At 39.6% G+C, this 7,357-nt stretch overlaps 1 long non-coding RNA gene across 1 annotated transcript; it reads left to right on the top strand.

Moving 5' to 3' along the window:
* The first annotated feature begins 4,270 nt into the window (after nucleotides 1-4,270).
* LOC130581042 (uncharacterized) lies at nucleotides 4,271-6,591 on the top strand. Its single transcript, XR_008966181.1, has 3 exons — nucleotides 4,271-4,584; nucleotides 5,179-5,244; nucleotides 6,445-6,591. It is a non-coding gene; the product is annotated as an uncharacterized LOC130581042 (long non-coding RNA).
* Nucleotides 6,592-7,357: the final 766 nt, after the last annotated feature.

Here is a 7,357-nt window from a genome sequence, read left to right as displayed (position 1 = left end):
AGAATAGACAGAGGGGAAGTGGGAAGTGATTGCCGCAGAAGAGAAACTACTCTAAGCTGAATTCAAAACCTTGTATTAAATTTTTGGGATCTTCAACATCTTTTCCTTGTTAGCTGGATTGTTGCAAAGCATAAAAATGTTATTTTTAGAGGAACAATAAAAATGTAATGTAGGAAAATATTGACATTAGTACCTTGTCCAAACAAGCCTTTTAATTTAARAAATGTCATAATAGAAATAAAAATAGTCACTATTTAAATGTTTTCCTGTTACTTTTTGGTCTTCCCACCCCCCTCCATCAGACTGGTAAAATATGAATTTCTTTCTTTCCCTTAAATTCCCTGAGAGTTGTGGGGAGACAGAATATTTTTATAAAGCTCTGTTTGCAAACGATGGACTAAAAATGGTTTTTTTTTTTTGCCTATTGATTTGCATTCTTCCTAGGTAAGCCATAAAAAAATCTGCTTTTTTTTTTCCACAGAGATTCCTATTCTGTGAGATGYACTCCAATCTCTTTTATCCAAAATACTATTACTAATACCTCTACCTAAAAATGTTAATTTAATTTCTTCCTGTCATAATGGAAAGCACCTGAAGTATATTACCATGCCTGCTAGTTTTTGCTGTATCAGTCCCACGTGCTAATGTGATTTCCTGTAAGAAGAGATGAATATATTTTTTCTGCAGTGAAATCAGGGGGGAAAAAAACCYAAAAAAAAGCTTGACCGGTGCTTTAAAGAGATTAATCTCAATGGGAAATGTCTCATTGGTTCGGTAGTAGGAGTGTTAGATRTAAAATCTTGCTCTAGCACAAACTCCAGACTTTCTCTGCTTTTCTAGGCAGTGACGGATGTTGTTTCTGCCACCTGTTTGGAGACAATTGTGCAACTCGGACTGTGGAATGACGTCTAGTTGCCTTTTTTAGAATATGAATAGGACTTTTGAAATTGGCTGTGCTGAGCAGTTTGGGGCTGAATCACTCTGTAGACTTGCCAGAGAAAGCATTTAGCTGATGGACATGAGCCAAAGCCCACTGAATCTCACAGCAAGGCTCTTTTTGGCTTCGCTGGGCTGTGGCTTAAGCTCTGGATGAAATACTGTTTCTTCTTCTGGAATTAGCAAAAAACTTAAAATTTTTAGTTTCTGACTTTCTTTTTCCAAAATATTTCACCCATGTTTTTTCAGTTTGAAMCATTGCTGCCTGGTTCTCCTCTTCCCTCCTCTGAATGGGATGTCAGGTTTGATGCTATCATGGATGCTTCATCATGGAACAGTCAGGTACAAGGAGCAACCTCAGAGCTCAGCTGGCTGAACCACTCAGTACCCACTGTCCACTTTTACTCACTTTTCATTTTTGATTGTGCACTGTATTGAAGTGCCTCAAATGCTGTCGGACTCCAAACTATTTTGGACAGGAGCGTGTCATTTCCGTTCCTTCTGCTGCAATCACAGTTGGATCCTGCAGGCACTTCCCATAACAGGCATCAGTCATCAACGGCAGGACTTGCAGTGTATTTCCCCTCACAAAATCTTTTGTTGCCAGATGGGAGTTGTTAGTTGTTTATATCAGGTTCTGAGTAATGCCCTTTTGCTAGCATTGTGCACAATGTTTTTGGGTTTTTTTACATTTGTCCCTTCTGTTGTTAGACAGTGTTAGCTTTGCAAATTGCAAAAAACAATCTTTTCCCCTCATGTGTCTTTTTTATATGCATTTTGCTCTTTTCTTTTTTGAGTTTCTTTTCCAATTTTAAAGGTAARAAGAATAGATAAAAATAGAAAAATTAACGACCAACTTAGAGGCCTTTCTTGGTCTGCTACTCACTGCTGTGAATAGATGTTAAACATAGATTTGTGTGTCCACTTTCAGGCTTCTCAGATACCATTTCTTGTTAAGTCTCCTTTACATCTGTCACAGCACAAAGCTTTCATTCTATTTTCCTTGTTTTTGTGGGATGCAATCTAAACTGTATGAGCCCCAGCATTTCTGTTTAATTGTAGGGTGAGCCCTTTCTCTGCAGACCATAATTCAGTCCATCGCTGAAGTCATAACTTGATAATTAAACCTGTCCATGTTAACTTTAGCATCTCTTTCATTCTTTTTCATTTCACAGATAGACGAATTTTTTTATCCTTCCATCTGCTTGCTTTCCAACTTATTTGTGTGTTTTTATTCCAACAAAGTTGGCTTTAGCATGACTATATAGACTGTAAGGCACTATACATTGCTGCAATTGTGCCAAAACTGTGGAGACACCTTCAAAGCCAAATTATTATACTTGTGCTACATTTCTACATCAAAAATGGACAGCCAATGCCTTCCACACTGTTTGCTTGTGTTCCTTCATGTACAGATATATAAAAATCTGCTCTAACTGTCAGGAAATGTCTCAATTTCACTCCTATGGATCAAGGTTCCCGTAGACCTGCTAAGAAGATGTGTTTTTGATCTTCCACACTGGCCAATGTCAAATGGTCTTTTTTTTTTTTGTAAATTTATGGTCCTGTACACCTTTTCCACCAAAACTACATGCCCTGTTGCACTGAATTAGAACTTCCCTGGAATGCTCTTTCTCACTTCATTTATTTTTCACAAACCTCTTTAAAATAACCCTTAATCCTAAATATATAACTAACTGTGCATTCTATAATGACAATTAGTTTAGGAGAAACTTGTCAAAACTTCTGATCAAATCCTAATTTTATGGTTGTCCTTTTGTCTTTAGCCATTACTTTGAAGTCTCACTTCAGACCGTGGACAGATTTCTGAGAATATTCGAAGATACAGATGTTGTTAAGGCTCTGCCTTCCTTCTAGCACTAATTCAGCCATGGGGAAAAGTACAGGGAAAATATCCCCTCAGGTATGCTTTTCCTTATGCATATACTCAGGTTCCATGAAAATATTTATCTGTGAATTTGSAGCTTGGTTTAGTGGTGTCTCTCAAGGTTATCTGGTTGCAGGGTATAGCGTGCACTTCATAATAAGTGAAAAACAAGTCTAGTGACTGGGATTCTGTTATTTTCATCTACAATAACGTGCAAGATCAAGGTAACAATTTTTTTTTTTTGCCAGCTGGAGCTGTGGGGTAACAGGCTGCTGCTGGTTTTCCCTGTAGATAACAGTAAAGAACACGTTTTGTGTCAAAGTAATTGCACTAACAGGTGCTGTTGAGCAACTGTGTTTTGGTTGTGACACTATTGTGGCTCATTGCTTACCACAAATATTTATGTATAACAAAAATTCAGTTCTGCTTTTAAATTCCTATTCAACTGACAAGGAAGAATGAGGTAGACAATGGTGAAGCAATAACAACAGTTTAAAAGGGAGCAAGCCTCCTTCCCATTTCTGATGGATGAATACAGCTGTTCTGTCACAAGTGCTTCATCAGGTGTTTATTTATCACAGCAACCATAGACCGGCATCCAGTGTTGGCAGCATTAAAACCTGTGAAAGCTGCATTAGGCTGTTGCAGTGGGACACATGCTGATATGATTATGTCATGTATTTAGGAAATAATGTAATTTCATGCACCAAATTCTCCTTGCTGAGGGCTCCATGTGCAGCAGATGCTCTTCTTGCCTGCCTTCCTCATGTCCTCCACCACAGGGCTTGGCTGCTCGTGCCACAGGAAGAGCTGTCGGTGGGAGGTGYAGCACAGGGAGGATTTGGAGCACAGCATCTGGGAGTCCATTGCATTTAGGGTRTACAGAAACAGTGATAAGCTTGGTGAAAGTTCCTCCTGATCTTGTGAATCCCTGTAAGTTTACTTGCTGAAATCATGACCTGCTTTGTGCCAGGCTCAAGGCAATATTTAATTTGGGCTTTACAAGGCTGTGGACAGCTGCAGAGAAGGGCGCTTCAAATAAATGTATGAACTGAAATACCTCATGTGTGATCTGAAAACCTCGTGTGAGATGGCCTGAGAGTGTGCTGGCAGGTTGTAGGTATGTACACTGATGTAATGGGACAGATATCAGATCTCCTAAGGATGGATTCACTTAATCAAAGTTTAAAAATCTAAAAATGGGACCAATGTCTCCTTAGTGTCCCCATAAAACCAATACATGCCTCATACTGCCTAACCTAAATGTCTATTTCAAAATTAGTATCTCTTTTTGGAAGCCAAACATTTATGCTTGCATCCTGCCGAATATACGCAGTATGAAGATATCAGCTCCTCATAAGAACACACTGAGAGCAGTCTGRGGACAGAGCAGAAATCCAGCAGTCTTGTCCTTTTTTTGTCTAGCACCTCCACTTGATACATCTTGTGCCTATATTCTCCATGCTTTGTTGTTCTGCCTTAGCATCTTCCATAAGGTTTCTTTCTGGCTCTGGGGGATTACCTGAATGTGAAGCTTAAGTTTAAACTTATGGATTGTGAGACTATATGAAATTAAAACAAAACCAACCAAGCACACACAGAAGTGGGAATCATACACCTGGGGTAGAAGAAGGTGTTTCAGTCCCTTATGGCATTTCCCCATACCAAGAGGGTTTGTTCTCTCCAGCAGTGAGGCAGCAGCTGCCGTCTCACTACAGAGCATGACAGATGGAGAAGAGAAAAACTCTACTCTGTTTTTGGTGAGTTTCTGGGCTTTCTTCTTTCTGCYATTTACATGGCATGGGAGATAAAGCAGCCTAATGAAAAGGGAGCATTTTTATGTACCATTTTGTTAAGCAAAATACCCACAAGATTATAACTCATCTGTTATGTTGAAAATGCAAGTGAAGGACAAGAGGTGATTTATTTTGGTGAAGTCAAAGGAGAACTGTAACTTCCTGCAGCAGGAAACCACCATCTACAGAAAGAAGGTTGCAGGGTAACATCTAAGCTGGAGCACATGTGGCAGTCACTTTTGCAGCCCCCTCCAAAATTTCTTTGGGTGAAGCAGAACTTGACCCTTACTCAGGAGTGGCTCAGCAATTTTTAGGCCTGTTCTTTAAAAGTTTTTCCTATCAGAGGATATTTTCTGGCCAACATTTCTACTTGCAGGCTGGAATAATAAATGGATAGCTCCGACATTTTGCATGTGTCTCCCCACATTCATAAGATTTTTAAAAATCAGCTCCCAGTCAGGAACTATTGAGATGCTTAATGCTTAAACAGCTATTTTCCTATCATTGTCCTTCTCAGTGGTTTATTCCCACAAACTGTCTRCTTTCATTGTTGTGCAGGGTAGAAACACAATCTGACGGTCATCAGTCTGCCAGTAAAACAGCAACTGGAGCAATAGCAACCAGGTAACCTGGCATGATGCAATCCATAGAAACCACTCTGAGATGTTAGCTTGGGGCTGGGCAGAGAGGGGAATAACAGATCTACCTTCATGATATTTAAATTACAGATGGCATTTAAGATTTTAACTCTTTCCTTAAACTGATCTCATCTGATATTCTGTTTTCTAAATTTTAAATTCAGAACAAAGACATCCTTGAGCTCAGAAGAAACAAATAACTATCCCATCATAGTCTAGGAGAGATGGATATTTTAGGTTTTTTTATTGGTACAGCTACGGCCTGCTCACCCTTCCTTGTTCCTCCCCTCCTGCCAAGAGTGCAATGCCAGGCTAATATGGTAGGTCTGTGCTCATGGGCAGTGATGATGTGTTAGAAGGAATGCTGTGAGGGTCTAAAATTCTGCACTGCTCTGGAAATTAAAAGTGGGCTATGACTGTAGCTGGATTATGGTTCTTCCTGAAAACGGAGAAAGTGGAAAGCAATGAACACAGATGTTAATTTTCTGGGAAAGAGGGAGGAGGTTTACATTTCTTGTAAATGAATTGTATGTGGGGGAAAAAAATCATTTGAAGTATGTGAATATGCAGCAAAATATTTTTCCTTTCACTCATGCTTGTTCTGCTGCTGGCACTGGGTGATCTCTTTGTCCCAGGTTCCAAGTGAGAAGAAATTGCACATAGTGTGTTTCAGGGCTTTCATACTCAGATTTGCTCCCCGCAGAATCAGTTTGGTTGATGTTGTTATGAAAGCAGCATTGAGGTTGGCTGCTTCTCATCAGGTGATGATATAGACATCAAGAAAGTCACATTTTCTCTCCTTACACAAGACAGAATGGCAATCACGTTTTGTTCTTTGCCTTTCTTTTAGCACATCGTTTCTTTAACTCTTCAGCTTTTCTCAGCTCTTTGACAGCTTGTTCATTTTTGATAACTAAAACACGATTTTTGTCTTGATCAAGTCAATTTTCTATACTGATGCTGGGCTTAAAATGCTACAGGTCTCTGCATGAATCACAAGGAGACAAAAGACATCTCAGATTTCATGGCTGTTTACAGTAGGGCTAATATCAAATCCTTTAGCCAGCAAAACACATTAGCTCAAAACTCAGAGGACTAGAAAAAATTACTTTGCTTGATTAACTTTAAGCTGACATGTCTGAAAACATCAAACAAGAATCAGTCTGCTTTTGAAATTTGTTTCCAGTTATAGAACATGACCTTCTGGATTCCCAGCAGCATCACATCCTAACTTAAAAGACCTGCACTTTYCTCTCACCACAAAGGTGCTCCCACAGGCTCTGCTGTGCTGGATAAAACCACTGGAGACCCCTGTGAAATCTTCCATCCATGTTAAGAGGTATGGGGAGTCAGAATGATCTGGTGGAGATGTAGAGCACAAGTCCTATGAGGGAGCTGGGGGTATTCAGCCTAGAGAAGGGGAGAATCGGGGGAGACCTTATCTCTCACTACAACTGCCTGAAAGGAGATGTGGCCAGTGGGGGTTGGTCTCTTCATGAAAGCGACAAGATACAGGACAAGAGGAAATGGCCTCAAGTTGCAACAGAGGAGGTTTGGATTGGAGGTTAGGAAAGATCTCTTCACCAAAAGGGTTGTCAGGCACTGGAACAGGCTGCCCAGGGAAGGTAAGAGGCAAGCTGTTATGTGAGAAGGAGGTAGGAATGGAAATAACAACCTTAAAATTATTAGATGTTTTTCTGGCGGGGGCTGTGAAAGAACTGTGCTGATTTAAAGTGGGTAATCTCTCCAGTCTGAACAGCACTTTCAAACAGATTTCAGTAGACCAAAATCATGTAAAGGGCAAGAACCAAGAATATTCCAGCAGTTTGCACAGTGTAGAACAAGCATCCAGTGTTTTTGGTTTGTTGTATTTTTGGTTGTGGTTTTTTTTTTTTTTTTTTTTTTTTTTTTTTTTTTTTTTTTTTTTTTTTCCAGTGACTATTCTGTGTGTTTATTTTTCATCCCCTTTAGCAAAAGTATCAATGAACAGAATTTTAGAACCAGGCATGAATGCACTTCTCTCAGACCCTTACAAGTGATATACTTGTATTTACCCAGTCAGAACAACCAGGTCAATTGTTTTTGGCACAAATCCATAA

This window comes from Malurus melanocephalus, unplaced genomic scaffold (assembly GCF_030028575.1).
Source record: "Malurus melanocephalus ecotype Western Australia unplaced genomic scaffold, MMel_1.1 scaffold_380, whole genome shotgun sequence".
NCBI lineage: Eukaryota > Metazoa > Chordata > Aves > Passeriformes > Maluridae > Malurus > Malurus melanocephalus.
The sequence above is the reverse complement of the archived record's forward strand: the minus strand, read 5'-3'. Positions and strand labels throughout refer to the sequence as shown.